Genomic DNA, 21,483 nt, shown 5'->3' on the forward strand with positions numbered 1-21,483 from the left:
GCCCAACAACATATGAATGGCTGAGAAAGCTGTGGTATATATACACAATGGAATACTATGCAGCTATCAAGAACAATGAACCCACCTTCTCTGACCCATCTTGGACAGAGCTAGAAGGAATTATGTTAAGTGAACTAAGTCAGAAAGATAAAGATGAGTATGGGATGATCCCACTCATCAACAGAAGTTGAGTAAGAAGATCTGAAAGGGAAACTAAAAGCAGGACCTGACCAAATTGTAAGTAGGGCACCAAAGTAAAAACCCTGTGGTGAGGGGTAGACATGCATCTTCCTGGGCCAGTGGGGGGTGGGAGTGGGTGGGAGGGATGGGTCACAGTCTTTTGGTGGTGGGAATGGTGTTTATGTACACTCCTAGCAAAATGTAGACATATAAATCAGTAGTTAATTAATATGAGAGGGGGAAAATCAGTTGTATGTCTCAAAGTTTCTCAAAACCGAAACTGAATCTTTTTAATATATAGGCTGTGTATTTGATATGTGGACTCTCTCAAAAGCCTAGACCAAGTAGATTAGAAGCATCCAATAGCACAGCTATATACAAGATACTGGATACTGTACAGCAAACCATAACAAAAGGACTTTTCAAAGTTAACCCACAAATAATGTGATGATAACATTAACTATCGATTGTTTTTTTGAACCCTAGGACAGCAGGAACCTCACATCTCCACTATAGAGCCCCTACTTCCCCCAGTCCTGGAACCCTTGGATAGGGCCCACTTTCCCGTATGCGTCTCCCAATCCATACCAAATAATATTGCCTCCGCTGATCATAACCTAACCAACGCAACGACTGCCACCTCAACATGCTTCACCTCAGACTGTGTCCAGAGACTTCACGTGTGGAATGACAACCCTTCAGCTTCATTACTCAGGTGAGACCTTTCCTTTTATAGTACACTCTAATTTCATCTCAGGTGGTTCACTTTCTAACAAAGTCCCATAACCTAGATATACACCAGTTTCTGTGAGAGAGAGCTTATGTTCACACGTATCCATAAACCACTGCAAAATATATACCTGAAAGCAGAAGTACACCAGAGTTTGCAGTGAGTACCTCCCTAACACTTCCTCTCCACTATTCCAAGCTTGGGATCCATGATTGCTCAACAAATTGTTTGGCTTCATATGTTAACTCTCTTTTCAATCACCAGGTTCCAGATGCCACCAGGATGCTGGCCAGGCTTCCCTGGATTGAAGACCCCACCATTGTGTCCTGGAGCTCAGCTTCACCTTACTGGGGAAAGAGAGAGGCAGACTGGGAGTATGGACTGACCAGTCAACGCCCATGTTCAGTGGGGAAGCACTTACAGAAGCCAGACCTTCTACCTTCTACAACCCTCAATGACCCTGGGTCCATGCTCCCAGAGGGCTAGAGAATGGGAAAGCTATCATGGGAGGGGGTGGGTTATGGAGATTGGGTGGTGGGAATTGTGTGGAGTTGTACCCCTCCTACCTTATGGTTTTGTTCATTAATACTTTCTTAAATAAAAAATTAAAAAAAATAGTGGTTCGATGATAATTAACAAGATTGTAAGTTAACAGGAGTACACAGTTCCACACAGTTCCCACCACCAGAACTTCATGTCCCATCCCCTCCATTGGAAGGTTCCTTACTCTTTATCCCACTGGGAGTATGGACCAAAGATCTTTATGGGGTGCCGAAGGTGGAAGGTCTGGATTCTGTGATTGCTTCTCCACCAGTGGAGTCCAATTCTTATCCATCAAACTTCCCAGGGTATGTGGCCTGGGAAGTGACACAGCAGAAACAGTTTTGGACTCTCAGGTATCTAGAGATCTTGAGTTTGATCCCGAGCAATGCCTGTGCCACAGTGGTGCTCCTTCTTCTTCTAGCGTTTGCCCTTCTTCCGTAGCCAGTCAACAGCGTCAGGTTGAGCCTGATGTAAAGTTTCGAGACCTCCTTTGAATCTGGAGAGGTGGCAGTCGTTGACTATGTGGGTCATAGTCTGTCTGGAGCCGCAGGGGCAATTCGGGTCATCTCTGGCTCCCCAGCGATGGAACATAGCAGCGCACCGGCCATGGCCTGTTCGATAGCGATTGAGGAGGGCCCAATCATAACGTGCTAGGTCAAAGCCGGGTTGACGCTTGCAGGGGTCTGTGATGAGGTGTTTGTTCTTTACCTCAGCTGACTGCCAACTCTGTTTCCAAGAGACTGGAACAGAGAAGTTCAGTGTAGGCATAGGGGACCAGATTGGGTGACGAGACGTCAAGTGGTGCTCCAGTACTCTTTTTCTCTTTCTAAATATATATATATATATATATATAATGAATAAAACCATGTAGGGTAGTGTCTTCCTTCAACTAATCATACTCAGGCTTAACAGCTGCCTCTGCTGGAAAGGTGGGGCTTGCTTCCCTTCCCCATTCAGATCTAGATCCACTGTCTCCACGACACACATAAAAAAACCCTCACAAAGGAGGTTCCCTCTTGGTTGTATCACTCCTCTGAGCTAGGCTGGAATGACTGGTTTCTTTAGTTTTCTTCACCAGGTATACTGCTGGGGCTTGGTGCCTTCACAACAGCTCTACTGCTTCCAGCTGCCTATATATGTATTTAAAACTTCATTTATTTATTTATTTAATTCCACAGAACAGAGAGAAATTGAGAAAGAGGGGGAAATACAAAGTGGGAGAGAGACACCTGCAGCACTGCTTCACCACTCATGAAGCTTTCACCACAGGGTTTGAACCTAGGTCCTTGTGTGTTGGTATGCTTCTAATTCTGCTTCTAAAACCCCTTATGTTTCATTGGTTTAACCTCCCCTGCTTAACACTGTATTCTATTTACATAACCACTGTTAACTAAGCACCGCCCTGCCTGCAAGGCATTGGTTTAATCCCCACTGGCTCATGATGTCTTTTTGCTCTGCCCCCTCTCCTAGTACACCCTGATTTCCACCAGTCTTTTTTCGCTCCACCCTCTCTATGTCACATCCTGTTTCCACCCTACTTGGCGAGTACATATAAGGATAGGAATGTGATTAGAGATAGCTTAGATTGCGCTGTGTTCCACATGAATAAAGACTGAACTGCGTACCACTCAGCCATGAGTCCCTGGTCGTCTCTGTCTCCCGCCCGCGAATCTAGCCAGCCTGGCATAATGGTGCCCTAAACAGGGACTGGCACTTGTGCACGGTAAGACCTGCACTTAACCAGGTGTGCCACCACCCAGCCCTGCTGGCTGCCATTCTTTTCCCTTTTTCTTTGATAGAGGATGAGAGACATAGAGAAGGAGAAGCACCTACAGCACTGCTCCACCACTCCTGAAGCTTCTGTGCAGATGGGGACATGGGGTTTGAGTCCAGGTCCTTGCCCGTGGTGATATGTGTGCTCTACTGTGTGCACCACCACCTGGCCTCCTGCAATGACTTTCCTGCTTCCTTCCCCTCCAAGTTTCTCATGAGTAGAGAATGTGTCATTTGTTTTTCTCCCTCTCTGCTGGGCCAGCATACAGCAGATACTCAAAAGCTAACTGCTGACTTTCAATGACACCCAGGAAATGTTGGACAGCAGCTCTTTTTTTCTGCACAGCCCTCCCTCAGCACACTGAACTTCAGTGTGGTCAAGTCCCTTCCCAAGAATATGAGCACCAGAGGACAGGGGTCACTCTGTAGCTCAAGCATAGTCACTCAGGAGACTTTGCTGAGTAGGTGGCCACTTCTCCTTCACTGCTTTCATTTGTGTCTAAGGTTGATGTCCTGATCTCTAGGCCCCTTTGGGAGCAAAACATGAGAAAAGGAAGTGGGTGTGTATAATATCTGAGACTAAAAGAAACCTGGGTGGAGGAGTGGGAGGTATGGGACCCAGAAGGGAAGTCAGCCTGTAGTGGGTCTGTTCTCTAAGTTAGCCCATGCTGGGAGAGAGAGGAGAGCTGGACTACTGATACTTCCACACCCATCTATCACTGGTAGAGGTTGCTCCCAGGGGGTGCTTTTCTCTTGCCACTTATAAACATCCTATGAGTGAGTAGAGCTGGCTTCAGGGACCAGACAGAGTCTCTGGGAGAAACAAAACACAGCTGGAAGTTGAGTTGGTCCTGCAGTGGCCCAATGGCATAAATAAGATAGCCACTGGGGCAGCTGTGGCATTAACATCATTTGATGGCATGAGGCCATCCCCCAATCTCAAAAGGGAATGTGGAATTAGATCCCCTACCCCCATACTCTAAGGGGAATGTGGGACTTGGGCATTCACCTTCTTATCTGGAGGTTAGGATTAGAGGAACATTCCAGTGTCATCACTCTATGTGTCACTTTGGCTTTCAAAGCACAGACCATCTTTAGAAGACAATGCTTTTGTCTCTGGACTGAGCAAGGGAGAGAGGTATGTGTGTGACTGTGATGGCAGGGAGGTGGGGAGTGTGTAAGTAGTGTGGCACATTCTTTAAAAAAAAAACAGGTCAAGAAGAAACTGAGGGACACAAGGATGGGGAGATAGGAGTCTGGGGTCTGACAGAAATGCTCTGGAGGTCCAATGGCTTTGGTGAATGAAAAGGGAGACAGAAGCGGGGGTTGGGGGTAGACGGGGATAGAGACCAAAGCACCGCTCAGCTCTGGTGCTGGAGACTGAACCTGGGACCTCAGAGCCTAGGCATGAGACTCAGTTTGCATAGCCACTATGCTACCTCCCCCACCCTGGACACATTTCAGGAATGGGGTTTGTGATGCCAGTATACAATCACCTTCTTGGTCTCTATCAAGACATCTTTCTCACTTACTGGTGATTTTGTGCAAGGAACTGTGTTGCACCCAACACATATGCACAAATGACATGAATGGACAGAGCTGAGTCTTCAAGGCAACCTTGGAAGATGGTGTCAAAACACCTTTTTGCAGACGAAGACACAGGTTCCCAGAGATTCAGGGAACTGTGAATCCAAGGTGGGGATGTGATTCTGGCCCTCGTTCCATGACCCACCTGTGCTTTTCTCTTCAGCTGTTTACCCATAGACCTGCAGAGCCCAGGTCACAGGGCTAATAGCCCCTACAAAGGGTCTCTGTGCTGATTAGTGATTGAAGGCAAACAAGATAATCAGCTCCAGGAGCAGCTGGGGAGGCAACTGCCCCAACCTACGAGGGTTCCAAAGGTCACAGGAGAGAAACTATCGAGTGCTTTTGTTTATCTGAAATAAATATTCTGTAAAAGGACAAAGGTAAACTTTGATTAAGGTCTTTATGGCTCTGTCAAACGTGACAGAGGTGGGGGCCAGGCAGTGGTGCACCAAGCTGAGTGCACATATTACCATGCACAAGGACTTGGATCCCAGTCCCTGGTTCCCACCTGCAGGGGGTGGGGAGGGCGGACCAGGAGCAGTGGAACAGTACTACCGGTGTCTCTCTATCTCTTACTCCCCCTTCTCTTGTCAACTTCTCTCTGTCTCTATCCAATAAATAAATAAATCATCAAAAAGGAAAACTGTGAAAAGAGTCAGCACTCTCACAATTTCTGTGTGGAACATTCTTAATAAAGGAGAAGAAAGTGAAGGGTGATGAAGTTAATAAAGAGAAGGAGGCTGAGGGAAGATGACGGCAACAGTGATCAGTGTCTTGAATGGAGGCTGTGGTCAGATAACGGGTGGAAATGCTGCTGGTGATGACGAGGACGGACGATGGTGGAGGCAACAGCACTGGGCTAAGTGACTGTGTGGGACACTGTGTATGCTGTCACTCACTGTAACAGCAACTCTGGGAGATGAGGATTAGCATTCTTGTGGAACATAAGGGGCTTGGAGAAGCTTGGAGAAGCATAGCCAGCTGCCTGAGGACAAGCTGCCCGACATGTGAAAGGACTGGCACAGGTTAGTGCCCAAGCCTTTCTCCAGACATAACCACTGCTACTCCACTTATTTAGTTATTTATTTTAAAACTTAATTCATACATATATTGTCGCCAGGGTGATTGCTGGGTTCAGTGCTCTGCCCCACTGCTCGTCAGTGTGGCTGCTGGAAGCTGCCAGTGGCTGGTGAGGTGAGGAGGGGTCTGAGTCTCACTAGAATGCTCCTGAGAGATGGCTTCCAGGACCAGAGCAGCTCCAGGAGGCTCCTGGCAGGCGGAGGGTGTGGACTGGGCTCAGCTGTGCTCCTGAGGAAACGCAGTCCCCAGGACAAGGTCTCAGCTCCATATCTGCTCTATCCCATTATTCTCTGGGAGTAGGGGTGTACAGAGGCTCCATGAAATGGCAGTCAGTTCTATGATCATGCTTCTGGGATCCAGACAAGCTGCCATCTCTTCCCCAGCCTCCCAGACTAATGGCTGGGTTGAGGGTGGGGAGGGTGTGTGCCCACACCTGCCTGTGATGTGTGTAAAGGTGGCCCAAGAGCAGCCTGCTCTCCAGTTCCTGCCCCAGGAAGGGGTGGGTTAACCAGGGGCTCAGAGTAGGCCCAGAGCAGCTGTGTGGGAAGACCCTAATCTGTGCCAAACATGAACTTGACCCTGCTTGCTAGATTCAGCAAGCTACAAAGCTAGTGGCATCTAAAAAGACACACTTCTGGAATGAACAGAGCTCCACAGAGAAGTCAAATTCGCCAGCTAGAAAACTATAATAGCTCACAGCCTCCAGAAAATGTCCAGAGAGTGTCTCGCCTACACCACCCTGCCAATCTTCTACCATCTGCTTCCTCTGTGTCTGCCACAAACAGCAACTGATATATAGAATGGCTCAGATCATCATAGAAACCAGGATTGAACTCACAGCTTCATGGATGAGAGTCTAGAAATTAGTGTTTTGCCTACACATGCGGGTGACCCTTTTCTGGGCTACCTTGAACATTATCCAAAGTGCTGAGGGTACACTGGGAAGCAGAGAAGCCAAGGGTCAGGTCAAGGGGGAGGACAGGAAGGGAGGCTTCTCCAGGGTCACTGAGGGACACAGGGGAGGAGTAGGCTCAGTGGCTCAGCCTGAGTCTCACTGGCCTGGTCTGTTAGGGTTGGGGAAGCACAGTGGGCAGGAGCCAGCCATCACTGTTCCCCAACTGCCCTCAGTTTCTTTGTCCCCACTGCTCAAGGAGAGGACAGGTGGCAGCAGAGAGGAGGAACTCTGGGTTCCCGATGATGTAGAGAGGTGGGAAGAGATCTGCCTCTCTGAGTCTCAGTTGCTTCTGTTTCTGGACAATGGGATCTTCGCCCACCCTGTCCAACGCTTGACGTCTCGTCACCCAATCTGGTCCCCTACGCCTACACTGAACTTCTCTGCTCCAGACTCTTGGAAACAGAGCTGGCAGTCAGCTGAAGTAAAGAACAAACACCTCATAACAGACCCCTGCAAGCGTCAACCCGGCTTTGACCTAGCACGTTATGATCGGGCCCTCCTCAATCGCTATCGAACAGGCCATGGCCGGTGCGCCGCTGCTATGTTCCATCGCTGGGGAGCCAGAGACGACCCGAACTGCCCCTGCAGCTACAGACAGACTATGACCCACATAGTCAACGACTGCCACCTCTCCAGATTCAAAGGAGGTCTCGAAACTTTACATCAGGCTCAACCTGATGCTGTTGACTGGCTACGGAAGAAGGGCAAACGCTAGAAGAAGAAGGGATCTTAGTACTGACATACAAAGTGTCCAGTGGCACGGGGAAGGTGGAGGGTGGGACACACATCCCTCTGTCTCAGAACCCCTGGCCCAGGCTGTCGAAGAAGCTTTCTGATCTCAGAATCTCTCATACTTGTTATTGGAAATCCTACTGATTATTACCTTTGTATTTATGTTTGCAAAATAAGTTTTGCTTTTTGCTTGTCTACAAAGTACAGTCTTTTGAATATTATACCATGAGGCCTGTATTTCAGGCTCTGTCCTGTTACCACAAAATCCTGCTCTAAGGCAAAGTCTGTATATTTCAGAGATCCCTGCCCACAGGCAGTAGAGGAGTGTATTGCCATATGCGATCACCCATAACTCTGATATCTGGTGCTACCTTAAGTGTCAGAAGATTGTGCAAGGGATAACTGAAATAAACTCGGTATCTTATGGCATCAGAAGAATGTAGGTAACATGATGACATTTGGATAATGACAATTTTAAGCACCCTTAACCTAATGTTTGCTCCTTTAGGAATGTATTCTAATTTGTATGATATATATAACTACCTGTAATTTGTACCTTAACAAGCATTCTCAGAAGCTTGGTACTGGGAAGGGGGGCACAGACCTGACACTGTCCTAGCCAGGGATGTCACGTGTGTGTGTTCTCACCTGATCTCTTCTGATCAACTGTATAGAGACTGACTGTGGTTATTTTCTCTCCACCCTAGGACGCATCTAATCTCAGGGCCCTGGCAATTGGCTAAGGTTCTCTACCTGTTTATTCCACATACTGGGCCTTATGCCCACTGTGTTGACTATTCCAGGCACCCAGTGCTTTACTTTTCGAGGGATATAATAGCAAATGCCATATGAAGGTACAAATAAAAGTGCCCTACCCCCAAGCTTTCCATGGAGAGAGGGACTGAGGAAGCTTGGATAGGTGGGAGTGGGGGAGGACCCTCCACAAGGGTACAGGAGGCCCTTCTGCCAAGCTCAGGGGAGGTGCCAGGGGCCCAGGACCTGCTCACTGCCTCCATGTCTTTCATTTGCTCAAATGCAAACCACCCCAAGCTTTAGAAGCCCACCAGTGGGCAGAGCCTATAGCCTATCAAGAAGCAGTGCACATATCAAGAGCCTGGTGAGTGAACCTGAAATTCAGATTCTCAGGCACTTATGTCCAAAAATTCCATCCATATGGTCTAGATTGGGTCCCAGAATTTATAGCTTGTATACAGCTAGAGCAGGTAATTGCAGAGCAGGGCTAGAAAAGCGGAGGCAAAGAAAAATGTGGTATAGTTCAATTTTCCTGCTTGCCAGCCCTGTATCCCTGGGCGAATCTCTTTCATCTCCTCCCATCCCATGTCATCTCCTCCCATCCCATGTCATCTCCTCCCATCCCATGTCATCTCCTCCCATCCCATGTCATCTCCTCCCATCCCATGTCATCTCATCTCATCTCATCTCATCTCATCTCATCTCATCTCATCTCATCTCATCTCATCTCATCTTATCTTATCTCATCTCATCTCACTTCTCTTATTTGGAAAGTAGGGATGAGAATACTGGATCTCAGAATCACTGAGAAAATATGGTAACTGATATTGAAAGTTCTCAGTACAACTCCAGGCACACTGAAGGCACTAAGAAATCAAAGAACCGATCTACAGGGCTGGGTGGTGGTTCACTGGTAGAGCGCAAGTGACCATATTCAAGAACCCAAGTTCAAGCTTCAAGGTTCCCACCTGCAGGGAGGAAGTTTCATAAGTGTTGAAGCATTGCTATGTTTCATCTTTTCCCCCTGCCCCACTATCTTATTCTATCTCTCACCTTATACCTTATAACTTTAAAAAAAAAGAGGGGACAGTGGAGTGGTACAGGCACTTTATAGATATATGTTTGTGTGTATGTGTATGAATTGCTTCTCTTTCCTGGGGAAGATTCTTTTAAACCTGGCTGAAGGCATCTTTGCCTTTAAATGTTAATTCATTTCTATATTTGTTTACATTGCATTTGTTTACAATCCAGAACTTCCAAGGAGGAGCCTTTGGGGGAAGCTGGCTCCTGTTTGGAAAGCACTTTGAAGATGAAAAGGTGGCAAATCCTCCTGGGGTTGGAGGAAGTTAAAATGTTTATTTTAATTCGGTGAGTTATGATTTATTAAAGGCTTTTGGAAGGTGGGAGCATAGTTATGCTCTCGCAAGGGAACCAGTCATTTTGAGCAGTTCATAGCTAATTCATTCATCTGTTCAAGATACATGTATGAAGTGCTTGGGGACCAGACCAGGTAAACAACAGCCAGCTCTCTGGGAATGGGGTCAGGACAGAGACAGCAACCCAAAAGGAGTCACAAGAAAGGTTTTGTGTTCATGTGTGTGTGTATGTGGGAGGGAGGTTAAAGAGACTTTCTGGGCCTCAGAAACCAAGCCTCTGGAAGGATCAGCAGGCAACAGTTCCATTTTGAAAGTTCTATTTTGAAAGCACCCAGACTGAAGCACATAGTTTAAAAGACCTGGTCTAGGTGGAAGTGACCCCCCACCCCAGGCCCCTGCTCTAGAGGGTAGAGAGACTATCCTAAGGGCCAGGCCCTGATGTCCAAGTCCTCCCTAGACACCTTCAGACTCAGCAATGCCTAGCATTATCACCTTTATCTTGGAACATGTATGGCACCTCCTCACTGCACCCACAAAGACACCTCCATCAAAATAGGGGACACCTACCTCTCTCCATCCTACATTTTATCAGTTGTCAAATTATATTGATTCTTCTCCCTCAGTGCTTTTTGTATCTGTCTCCATGGCTACTGTGCTGACCTTAGTGCCATCCCAGGTCTCTCACTCCCTTCCTTCACTGTAAGATTCACACATAGAAACCACAGCAGAGCACATACAGAGATCCATGAAAAATACTACAAGTCCCAGCATGCTCTGCAGCTCACACAGAATCAGCTGGAACCCCACACCAGTGGAGGAATGGAAGAGGAGGTTCTTCCCAAAGGTCTTAAAGAGTCACTGGCTTTTGTTCTACAGGGATGCATGTGTGTCTCACTGTGAGCTTGCACTCTCCCAACTGTCTGCTTGTAGTTTCTGAATAAAGCTCATTTTCTTGGTGAAACTACCGGTTGCTTTTTTGTCTGAGGTCAATGAGTGGGAATCTTTCCAAAGCCAATAGAAGGCAGATGACATCCTCACATCCTTCACCAGTTACAAGCTCCCCATCAGCTTTCCCACCCTCTAGACCAGGGGTGGGACCATCCTGCCCATGAGTTGTATATGGCCTGAAAAGTCACTGGGTCTGGCCCTGCCAAGGCACCCACAGGTAGGATTCAAAATTCCAATAAGTCTAGAACCATTATTCAAAACAACACTAAGTGTTCAATTTTAAGTTGATAACTTCAGTGGGAGAGACAGCCTAATGGTAATGTAACAAAACTTTCATGCCTGGGGAGCCAAAGTTCCCAGGTTCAATCTACCATAAACCAGAGCTCAACAGTGCTCTCTGGTCTCTCTTTCTCTTTTTCCTTCTGTATCTCTCTCATTAAAATAACAAAGTATTTTTGAAGTTGACAATTTCACATGGCCCATGAATGATGTTATTAATATCTAAAATGGCCCTTTGCAGAGAAAAGGGTCCCTACCTCTGCTCTAGATGATGGCTCAGAGCCTTGTAGATACTGCTCACTGATTCCATATCTAGACTTACTTCTTGCCTAGGAAAAGAACCACGAGATCTAGAATCACAAGAAACTATCCCATAACAACCTCCCTTTCCCTCACACCACCCATCATCTGGCTGCAGAGGGAGAGTGCTACCAGGGACTGGAGACTTATCTTATTTTCTGCCAGTTTTTTTGAAAGAATTATTTTTCTTGCCATATAGACTTTTAAATTGTTATTACCATCTTTATTTATTTATTGGACAGAGACAGCCAGAAATCGAGAGGGAAGGGGGTGATAGGGAGAGAGACAGAGAGACACCTGCAGCACTGCTTCACCACTTGTGAAGCTTTCCCCCTGAAAGTGGGGACTAAGGACTTGAACCTGGTCTTAGTGGATTGTAATGTGCACACTTAATCAGGTGTGCCACTACCTAGCCCCATCCAGTTTTCCACCAGTCTATAACCCCATCATCTGAACTCTGAGCTTTCCCCATGCTCCCACCCCACTTGGAGGTTTCTGAGCTCCCCAAAGCAAAGGCTGGTGATTCTAACAGCCCCCACTCAAACCCATGCATCCCAGCCAGGTTACAGAATGGTCTCCTCAGATGCAGTATCTGTTCACAGATGATACAAACATTCAGTAACTGTCCCCAATCCTTCAGCACATTTTAGCTCCGCACAAAAGCTGCTGCCAGTCTTGGATAGATTCTAAGCATTTTCCAAGATAAATACAAACATATGGAACAGCAGGCCCCAGACTCAGGTTCCAGAAATTACCACTGATCAAGGAGGTCAGGTCAGGGACACAAGCACTGAGCTCTGGTTAAGGAGCTGGGAGATGGCAGAGGCGGGAGGTGGTGGGGTGGAGAGGGCTGGTGTGGTGAAGGCACACTGGGGGTAAGGACACCCCATTCTAGCAAAGGAGCTGGAAGAACTGCCGTTGACACTGTCTGGCCGGCCATGTCGGTGGGCTCTGCATCATCCCATGAGCACCAGGTCTGAAACCTGGAGGGGGCTCATGGTTTTGGGGTGTCGGGAAGGAAGGAGGTGGGTTCCCGCCAGCAGATGCCTACTCACATCCTGTCCTACCACTTAGAGGTTCTGGGATTTGGGTGAGTCCTCTTCCTTAGTCATTTCAGTGTGTTCATGTGTGCAGCTAGCTCCCAGGGATGGAAACCCCTTGGGATTTGAGAGTGATCATGGGCCAAAACAGGAGTCTGTGCCCCAGGCCCAAACATTTTCTTGTGCTGAGTCCAATCCTATAGATAAACCCAAGGAACCAAAAAGAAGTCAGAGGAAATAGCACAGTGGTTAACACAACTCCTGGTCCCACCACAACCCAGAGCTAAGCAGTGTGCTCTGGTTAACAAGACAGTTAACAGAATCAAGGAATGATAGTCCTGTGGGGCCAGAGCCTTATGCATACGTGATTTCACCTCTCTGGGTTGCTTTATCATTCAGAAAGGAGAGAGATGGAGAAAGGGACAACACAGCACTGGAGTTTCCTCTGATGCTACAGCATCTCCCATGTGGTGTTGGGGCTTGAACCTGGGAAACACCCTATCTGGTAAGCATTTGTTTATTAAAGGATATATATATATGCCTTCAGGGTTATTGCTGGGTCTCAGTGCCTGCACTACAAATCCACTGCTCCTGGAGGCCATTTTCCTCCATTTTTGTTGCCCTTGTTGTTATTATTACTATTGCCACTGCTGTTGTTAGGTAGGACAGAGAGAAATTGAGAGAGGAGGGGAAGAGGGGGAGAGAAAGATAGACACCTGAAGATCTGCTTCACTGCTTGTGAAGCGGACCCCCCTGCAGGTGGGGAACCTGGAGCTTGAACCGGGATCCTTATGCCAGTCCTTGTGCTTCATGCCATGTATGTTTAAATCCACTGCACTCCCACCCGGTCCCTAAAGAACAGTTCTACAGAAAAATATGTAAGATAAAAGTGGCCATTTTAAAGAGTACAGCTCAGACTGGGAGAAAGCTCAATTGGTAGAAAGAATAACTTTAAAAAAATATTTATTCTTTTTTGTTGCCCTTGTTTTATTGTTGTAGTTATTATTGTTGTCGTTATTGTTGGATAGTACAGAGAGAAATGGAGAGAGGAGGGGAAGACAGAGAGGGCGAGAGAAAGATAGACACCTGTAGACTTGCCTCACCACTTGTGAAGTGTCTCCCCTGTAGGTAGGGAGCTGGGGGCTCGAACCAGGACCCTTACGCTGGTCATCGTGCTTTATGCCACCTGTGCTTAACCCGCTGTGCTACTGCCCAACTCCCAGAAAGCACATCTTACCTTGTACAAGGTCTGGGGTTTGAGCCCTGATACTGCACAGGAGCATAAAGAAGGCACCTGGGGGAGCTTCATGGATGCTGGGGTGCTCTGGATTCCTTTCCTCTCCCCTTTTATCTGTTCCTCCCCTCTCAATTTATCCCTGTCTTATCTAATAAAACAAATAAAATAAACAAACAAAAACCCCTACCAGGGCTGAGTCCTTTTCAGCCTGGCAGGAAGAGTGCTATGAGAGGCTCACCCCCTTGATGAGAGGCCCACAGTAGGGAGACTGGCGGGGCATGGAGAAGTATCAGACAGTGATTCATGCCTGTGCTGCTACACAGGCAGCTTCCATGGGACCTGTTCCTAATTAGCAGCTGCCAACTCCAGGAGGCCTCCCTTATGTGAAAAACTCAAACAAGAGGCCTCCAGGTCTCCCTTTTCATCTTAAGGGGGGTGGGGGGTTTCACTTCTGCCTGTTGCATGGTTTTAACATATAATAGGTATACATTTTTAAAAAAAAGTTTAAAAGGGCTACAAAGAAGGCTTAATATCACAGCACAATTTGCCCATGCCTGGGATCCCAGGCTCAGTCAGTCCCCAGCATCAAAGGCTGCCAGATCTGAGTGCTGCTCTAATCTCTCTCTCTCTCTCTCTCTCTCTCTCTCTCTCTCTCTCTCTCTCTCATAAACATAAATCAACAGATAAAATTAAAATGCAACAAGCACCCTTGTCTCCTATCCCCTCATGTGTGTATAGGTGGCTATAGTAAGTGAGCAGCCTTTGGGAAAGGAGCAGACATGAGAGACTCCATCTTGTTGACCCTATGATTTCTTGCCCATTTGTTGAGATGAGAAATGACAGGAAGTACTTGGGAGGATACAGACACTGCTGCACCATACAGGTATGTTCCGCAGACATACCTCTGGGCCTGCAGCAAGGAAAGTGCTGCACAGAAAATGGGAGGGGTGATAAGTGTGGCTTGGAAAAGTGAAGGCAGGGGCTTGGATGTTATAAACTAGACCTGTGGGTGTGGCTTCTCTCTCTCTCTCTCCCCCTAACATGTGAATGTTCTAATTTTTCCTGAATAAAGTTTAAAATTCCTGAAAATCATGCTTTCTCTTCAATTCTTTGTTGGGATTATACATGATGGACCTTTAAGCATGAAGGAAACAAAGTTGGCCTGTAATTCTCTTAATACACATTCTTCTCCTGGCTCTCCTCCTTGGCTGACACTTCATAATGAAGAATGTTTGTTTGTTTGATTGCTTTCATACAGAGACTGAGACACAGAGACACAGAGTGAATGAGACCACAGTATGGAAACTTTCTTTAGTGCAGTGAAGGTGAGATTCGAATGTGGGTCTCACACATGACAATGCAGCACACACTCCAACTGAATTATTTCTCTGGCTCTTGTGATGTTTTCATGTGAGATGCATTGCTTAGCTAGGGGACAGTCATGGGTGGAAGGGGAGGAACTGAAAAGAGTAAAGCCTGGAGCCTCACCAGAGAAATTGTGGAGACTCTCACCAAGAGGGCTGGCAACCTCTGTGCAAGCTTTGCAGGAAGTGGTCCATCCTGACCTGGAGAATCCTCCCACCACAGAGGCCACTAGATAGATAGTGATGGCTCTGGGCCCCTTTCCCCCCTCCCTCACCCATACTCTCTTTCCTCATGTAAATCCCACACCAGGGGCTGAGAACAAGGCAGCTTTGGAGCAGGGTTTTCTCAGGCTGCTAGAGTGTGTATTTTAGTTGTCCAGGCCTTTGCCTCTTGGATTAATTGGCTTTTTGAGCAGCAAACAGATGACACTTTGGCCTTTGGTCACGGTGTGTGTGGGGAGGAAGCGGTAGCCAGGCCTGGGGCCCAGTGTGTGTGTGGAGGGGCGGTCCAAATCACACCGGCCACTTTGTTCAGACACGAAGGTGGGTTCTGCTGTTACAGATCCAAGGTGCTAAGATGAGACAGACTCACTTAAGGGCCTGATTGCTGAGCAGCAGTGGGGTCAAGGGCTTGGGATAGTGTCCGAGGCAGCTGTTACAAGTGATTTCCTACCAAACATGGTGGCATGCTGACATCTGCTAGAGATAGAACACTGTGTCCTCTTCAACTCATGAGTGGATAACTCACCCCAAGCATGGTTATATTTGGAGATGGAGCCTTGGGAGATGAATAGGCCACAGGGCAACATCCCCCCTGGATGCAGTTAGTGCCCTTGTACAGAAGACCTTCCAGCAACATGTACCCCTGCTACATACAGACACAGAGAGACACCCAATCTACCAGCAACTTCACTATAAATCAGACACAGGGTCCTCACAGAAGACATCAGTTGAGACAGGGCCAGGCTGGAACGATACAGCCCTTGGTACAGTATGATGAGTGTCCCCATAAGCAGACAGCCATGTGGCGGCAGACAGACAAAGCTACATGACAAGAAGAACAGTCTGAAGTGATGTTGTGCAAGCCAGAGACTGCCAGTTAACTCATGGGAATATGAGGAGGAGGCGAGGGAGGAGCAGAGGAGCCCTGGCCTCACCCACTCCTTGTTGGCACTTCCTGCCCTGGATCTGGAGGCAGTTAACTTCTACTGCTCCAAGCCCCCAGCTGGTGCCACCATGTCACTGCAGCCCCAGAAGCTCACATGGCCTTCCTGTGTGGCTTCCACTGTCCCCTGAACTCTCTGGCCTCTGTCTGGAACTCTGCAGCGTGGGCACAGGCTCTAAGGATACCTCTTTCACCTTTTGCCACTGGGCTTCACTGCCTACACCGCCTCTCTGCTCCCAGCAGCCATTTTTCCCTTCTAAGTAGAGGGTGAGAGATGAAGTGGGAGAGAGACAGACAGAGAGGGAGAAACACCATACCACCAACCCACTGTGCTTGAAACTTCTTTGCTACAGGCCCTCCCATGCGGTGGCTCAGGACTGAGCCCAGTGCTAGTGCATGGTGATGTGTGCATTCTACCATGTGAGCCACCTGCCCCTCCCCACAGCATGGGCTCATTGCTGGGGCTCATCACTGCTACCGGAGGCCATTTTTTCCTTTTTATTTATTTTTAATTTTTTTCCTATTTTATTTGACGGGGCAGAGAGACATTGAAAAGGGAAAGAGAAAGAGAGAGGAGAGAGAAGGAGACTACGCAGACCTGCTTCACTGCTCATGAAGCTTCCCCCTGTAGGTGAGGAGCAGGGGTTCAAATCTGGGTCCTTGCACATGGTCATGTGTGTGCTCAACTGTGTGTGCCACCGCTCATCCTTCCTCCCACCCCGACACAATTTCTAATCACACGTATCATATTTCCAGAGTTCTGACTCTACAGAGGCAGAGAAATAATCTGTGATCTAGCTTTAAGAGATGGACTTGCATGGTGAAACTCTGTACCACCCCCCAAATCTACACCCTGAACCAGTAATGAGCCTCAGAAAGGCCCTGCAGTGAAAGACAACTAGCTCTCCTCCTTAACAGTCCCAGCTTTCTGTCCTTGATCAGAGATGCCCTGCTTCATTAAGACATCTTGGAGGAGGGATGGTATAAAAAGTTAATCAATAGTGGGCATCTCTGCTTCATATTAATCAGGATGGTATACAAAGTTCATCAACAGTGGGCATCTCTGCTTCATATTAATCAGCCGATCGTGCAGGAATGAGAGAGAGCCAGAAGCTCACCCCCCTGCTCCCAGAGGCCGGGCTGGGCACAGAGCTGGAGCCAGACAGCAGCTGGCTGCCCAGGGTGGCCCCCCACCTGTGAGCTCATCTTTGTCCCCATACCCTTAGCCCTGCTCTCTGCAGTTGATGCACAGTGACAGACTTTGGACAGGACTATAAAATCAGGGGTCAGGGAATCTTTTTCCTGTCCTCATCATCACCATCATCATCAACATGGTCATCATCTGTCGTGACAGGCAGCTTTCTTTCAGGCTCATGTCCAGCATGCATGGTGTGGTGCTGCTGGACATGGGAGGTGTGGTGCTGCTGCTCTCCAGTGTGTGTGACAGTTTTCCCATGCTCCTGACACCTCCAGGAGGCAGACACACATCTGTCCATACATCACAAGGGAAAGAGACAGGGTTTAGGGAGATGCAGAAACAAGCACAAGACACCTCTGTCTCTGAGTGGCTGAGCTGGAATCCCTGGCCTGACTCTCAAGCCTGTTGTCCTTCCAAGTGAGTTCACTGCTTGTGACCCCAGTGGCCTTTTTGGCTGACTGCAAAGCTGCTGCCCAGGAGAGGGGAAGGGACAGTCTCCCTGCAGGGCATGCTGGGACTGATGGAAGGGCCTCAGAGGGAGACCAGACCTACCTCTGGACTCCCTAACTCTGGGAGGAGGCGCTCTCCATGGTCTCTCACTCCCTTTCTTCTCCAGAGTCTTTCTGGGTGGGATGAATTTGAACAGAGACCCAAGAGTCATTTTCCACAGAAAAAAACTGAGTGGTGTGTGTGTGGGGTGGGGGGATGCCTGGAAAATGTCCTGTTGTAACAAGGCTGTCACTCTTGCTCCCTCTGGAATCAGGAGGCATGCTGGCGTAACTTCAAAGCAAGACTCTGTCCTGCTATGCCTCTCTGCACACCCAGTGGCCCCCTCACCTAATTTCCAGAATGCAATCTATCTCAACTTACAGGGGTGATTCTCCTCCCAGTTTTGAAGCAGGATGGCCTCCATGGCTCACAACAGAGCTCTTCAGGAGAGAGAAGCCTGGGGTGTACAGGGCCAGAACCAGGGTTTCAGAAAGTCTCCTTACAGGCAGCTAATGTAAGAGGAGAATAAGAGTGTTAGTGGCTGCCAGACACCAGCCTCTAGCTTCCGGCAGAGGTGGCACCATAGAGAGGCCAGCTTCCCCAAGGTAGGTGCGGAAAGGAGAGCTGGAAGCCAAGATTACAGCAGCAGCAAAAGGTGCTGTCAGGAGCCACCTATGGGAGGTAAGGCAAGGCGGGGCTGGAGGGGGCAGTCTGGCAGCTAGGTAAGAAACAAGAGGCTCAGAGGCAGGATGAAGCCTGATGCAAGGAAGTAGTGCACTGTCTGAGTGAGCTCTTTTGTTGGCCCTGATGGATATTTTTAGAGTCACGAGTCTGTGGGATCCCAGGATTGTGAGCTTAAAATTGTGCTATGCTGGCTAGGCTGTTTCCAGCCATCCCTGAATTATTTCTGGAGGCATATTTTCCCAGGGAGGAATGGGTACTAGCCATGGTGCTTCCATGAGAACTAAGGGCAACTGCATAGGGGCAGCTGGCAGACCTACAGTAGGCCCACAGGGGTACATCCCTCTCCTGAACTGTAGCCACTCTCTGCTGTGTTGGCTAATACAGTCAACAGGACTGAGCCCTGCCATGATGGTAAAGACCCCAGCTCTCATCCAAGAAATTGGAGGGACTTCAGCAGAGATGGGGTCCTGGGCTTGAGCCCTGTTACCACTCTGGAGCACCATTATGGCACCAAGGGAGCTCCATGGATGTCAGGGCAGCACTGTGTCTTTCCTGTACCTCTCTGCCTGTCTCTTCCTTTACCTCTCTCTAAAGTACATGTATGTACTTTAAAAGTATGGGGAAAAATGGGCTGGGAGGCCACTCAGGCACACATTCTGCAGACTTGAAGCTTAAGGTCTATTCCTATCAGCCAAATTATAAAAAGAAAGAAAGAAAGAAAGAAGGAAGGAAGGAAGGGAGACAGCCAAGGCCAGAGGAATGGAAAGGCAAGAAAGAGAAGGAGAGGAAAAGAAGATTTGAGATTCCCCAGGACTCCAGCCCCAGCTGACACACTGCTGAGTGTCCCCCACCTCTCACCCCCCCCCCCAGCTCTGCTGTAAGCACAAGAGGAAACAGCATGTGGACAGGAGAGCTGTCAGCCACAGAGGAGGGTAAGAACTGTCCCTGCCAATGGGTGTCACACTTATGACTGGGACCAGCATGGCAATGCTATGAATGTGGAGTCTTGGGAGCAAAGGGACAGGAGGGATGTCTGAGGTGTGTATGCTTCAGGTGGGGGAGGGAGGGCAGGGCCCAGAAGGGCTGCAGAGGCCACAGGCTCTCTGTTGGCTCCACCTGCCCAGCCCATTACCTGGTGCCATAAGCAGTGTGGAGACCAGCAGGCAGAACCCAGGGCATAGGGCCAGGGAAGCAGAAGGCCAAGGCTGCAGTCCTCCAGGCCCATCAACTGTGCCATTAGCACCCAGCAGAGGCTTTATTTGGCAGTAATTCTCTCAGGGGACACACACAGACATGGGTGGTGTAGCCTCTCTCTATCATAATTCCAAGGAAAAATGATTATTTATCACTATGGTTTCCCACAAACCAATGACCTAGGCTGCTGTAGGGATAGAGGGGATCCAGAGTCCAAGTCCCCACACAGCCTCCTTCACCTCTCTAGGCTGCACTTCCCTGATTGCAGTGGGGACACTGAACCCTTATAAAAGGGCCATGGCGGGGAACTGAACCCCTCAGCACCCTGCCTGGTCTCTCCTGGCCAGCAGCTGGGACGAGATATTCACACTGCTTCTGTGGCCACTTCCCTCCAGTGCACCTTGATGCAAAGGAACAGGGTCCCAGGAGGCCAGTCGAGCGAGACAGGCCTGCTGCTCCTGAAGCCCACTCGGCCCCAGGAGACACTCACAACACAGGCCTCAAGCATAAGTTCATGACATAAAGGGTGGGGTGACCTGATCATTTCCTTCCCTACCTTTCTTATTAACTGGCCTGTTAGCATGTGTGTTATAAGTGCATTGCATGTATGTTACCAAACTATATGCTTTAAGAATTCTTGCAGTCAAGAAACTAGTGTAGGGGCCAGGCAGCGGCTGGCCTATTCAAGTGTACATGTGACAGTGTACAAAGACCTGGTTCCCACCTACAGGACAGAAGCTTCAATAGTGGTAAAGCAGTGCTGGAGGTCTATCTATCTATTTATCTCCACTTTCCTTTCAATTTCTCTCTGTCTTTATCCAATAAACTAAGAGTTTTTTTTTTAATTTAAAGAAACAGATGCAAATTCTCTTAACCCTGAGTGCCTCTAACAGTATTTGATCACAGAGCACTCTGCCCTCCACTTCTGTTCAAGAACTACTAACATTGGAGGAGATGGGTGTCTCTGCTTGGCCCAGATTCCTGCCTGGTTTCCAGTCTCCCGTGGAGACCTGCATGACCTGTTGGAGGACCCCCTTCACAGACTGACCAGCCTCAGCTGGTGCTGTCCTGACCTCTGGTGATCCTGAGCAGGTATTGAGAGGACTCTGCAGTTGAAGCTGGAAACTAGCAGGAAGTATTAGTTCCCAAACAACCTGGCTCCTTCATGTTCCAGGCAGGTAGGCAGTCCTCCCTCCAGGCCTTGGGGGAAGGAGGGGTGGAGACAACCTGCTGGTCATGGGAAGGCCTGAATCAGAGCTAAAGTATTTTTTGTTGTTGTTGTTAGACCAGAGCACTGCTCAACTCTGGCTTATGGGGGTGCTGGGGATTGAACCTGGGAGCTTAGAGTCTCAGCCATGATAGTCTTTTTTGCATAACCACTATGCTATGTCCTAGGTCTAAGCTCAAGTCTGATTCAGACACTCCAACAGGACAGGCTTCATTCACATTCAGTCTCTGAGCAACACAAGCCACAGAGGCAGGACAGCAACCTTGTGGGCTGAGCAGGATTCCTGAGTAGCAGGGGCAGGATGGAGCAGGCTTATGTCAGAGTGCTGGGCAGGGCATGAGGTGGTACCTGACCCCCTCCTGGACCCCACACCTGCCCCTTGCAAGCACTGCCCTGCTAGCTCCACATGGCTTGAACCACTCTGCTCTTGCCCATTTCTGGGGTGCCCATGTGAATAAAAATTTGTGTTCCCGCTCTGCTCCGGTCTCTTCTCTATCCCCCGTGACACAACCCAACATTGCCTTGTCCTGGAAGAAAAGCTCAGAGTGTCACCAAGGGTGGGTCCTCTGTGTAGGTGTGGGCAGCTCTAACAGATGGCTACAGAGGCTACAGAGAGCACTGCCTTTTGGCCACCTGGCTCTCCTGCCC

At 48.6% G+C, this 21,483-nt stretch overlaps 1 protein-coding gene across 11 annotated transcripts in view; it reads right to left on the bottom strand.

The window, feature by feature from the left end:
* The window catches only part of TENM4 (teneurin transmembrane protein 4), a 545,270-nt gene that overhangs the window by 278,567 nt on the left and 245,220 nt on the right, over positions 1-21,483 (bottom strand). The window lies entirely within an intron of this gene.

The sequence above is a fragment of the Erinaceus europaeus genome, chromosome 17 (genome assembly GCF_950295315.1).
Source record: "Erinaceus europaeus chromosome 17, mEriEur2.1, whole genome shotgun sequence".
Lineage (NCBI taxonomy): Eukaryota > Metazoa > Chordata > Mammalia > Eulipotyphla > Erinaceidae > Erinaceus > Erinaceus europaeus.